This window comes from Limulus polyphemus, unplaced genomic scaffold, assembly GCF_000517525.1.
Source record: "Limulus polyphemus unplaced genomic scaffold, Limulus_polyphemus-2.1.2 Scaffold3957, whole genome shotgun sequence".
In the NCBI taxonomy this organism is placed as follows: Eukaryota; Metazoa; Arthropoda; class Merostomata; order Xiphosura; family Limulidae; genus Limulus; species Limulus polyphemus.
The window spans coordinates 35,245-36,977 of NW_013669567.1; the positions used below are offsets into that span (position 1 = coordinate 35,245).

General features: G+C 27.5%; 1 protein-coding gene across 1 annotated transcript in view; it reads left to right on the forward strand.

Moving 5' to 3' along the window:
• Positions 1–395: 395 nt before the first annotated feature.
• LOC106470350 (potential E3 ubiquitin-protein ligase ariadne-2-like) overlaps positions 396–1,733 on the forward strand; it is a 54,270-nt gene continuing 52,932 nt past the window's right edge. Inside the window, exon 1 of the mRNA XM_022398962.1 lies at positions 396–800. The gene's annotated coding sequence lies outside the window, so the exon portion shown is untranslated. The remainder of the gene's footprint in view (positions 801–1,733) is intronic.

Genomic DNA, 1,733 nt, shown 5'->3' on the forward strand with positions numbered 1-1,733 from the left:
TAATATGAAGAAAACTGGTTAACTGTAAGACACCCTTTTCAGTATGTATCATCGCAAGGCATTTTAGAAACATAAATGTCAAAATATGAAATGAACATCAGACACCCATGAAAAATATTACATTGTTTATTAATAATTCATGACTTTTTCAACAGAATATGCCATCTATTTTAAATAATATTTTTACGAAATATTTTGCCAATATTTCATGTATCTCATATATTTTATAATAGAATAATTGAAACTGAAAGGTTATATTTTGAAATAAATATAAATTTATTATAATAAATTTAAATGCTTAAGTAACGAATTTGCTCCCTGAAATACCCACACATATGTACTACAAAAGTATCTTAATGATTATATTTTGTAGCACTCATTCTGTACTGTTTTTGCAGTTTGATGGCGCCGTAGTAGTGGATTTTTTAGATTTTTTTTACTGTCTGTGTCATCATTATGAATTAGTGTTCCGTATCCGTAGTAAATTAACATTTCCTAACAAAAAAAAAAATAATTATAAGTCACTTGGAATGCGTGAAAGCCAAATATATTTGAGAAAACGTTTTGAAAGTTAATTTCAAGAAAGTACATAAGTTACAAGTAAGATAATACCTAAGCCTAACAACGAGTCTTTATTAATCATTCTACTACTAATAGTAGTAGTACTACTGATAGTGCTACCTCCGTGTCAGTCGCTAGTTTAGTAATACTAATACTAACACTTAAAAGTTACAGTTAGTACTACCTTTAAATATTGGCAGCTACCACTGTTTTAATCTAAATTCATCTTCTAGTCTAAGGTAACGTTATTAATGGTAAATTAGTATTGTCTCTATATGTATTACTATTGTTTTGATGATGTGATTGTGAATACCACTACCACCAACTGAAAATGTAATAATACTTGTACAGTTTTTAAGATTAAATAGCTTTGTTGTCAAGTTGATTTTTATTTTCCCTGTGTTATTGTCTACTTTTTTTTCTATATCCATAAAATTCAGACGAATTAATTATTTATATTTGTAGACAGTCACATACTTTTAACTCTCCAGAATCATAAAAGAATAGGGATAAAATAATAAATATTGCTCGTGGGGTGTTGATATCAATGTATGTATTTTCTTTGTTATTAACAGAAATGTTATGTGTTAAATTAGTACCACTAGATTGATTAATTTTTTTTTAGTGAAAGATGGTGGTAGAATTAACTCTTGAAATTTGATATACTACAGTTCCATGTTGTTGTTTTTTTTAAATTCATATTACCAATAACTTTTATAAAAATTGGGAATATTGTTTTTGTACAATGGTCATTATTTACATTTTCCTCACTTAGATTTGTACATGTTTGTGCCTTTTTTTAAAATAAAGGATATTTAGACCTATCTATCGTAGGAGTTTTCAAAATACTAAGGAATCCACTTCATAAAATGTACCTAATGGAGAAAGGAGCTTGTAGTATTCCTATTTAATTAAGTTGTATGAAAACTATAAAAATTACATGAAAAAATAGTGGATTCTGGACTGGTTGCCCTACAAGTTATAACTGCTTGTTAACATATTGAGATAATTGGATTATTTTTTTATCAGCCTATTATTACCAGAGGGAAGTCTAGGTACAATATAAGGGAAAACATGTTTGAGGCATGTGCAATTAAAAATGCTTTAATCAGATATAACTATTTTGATTTTACAGATCGTGACCAAAAGTCATACTTTCATCCCACTGATTT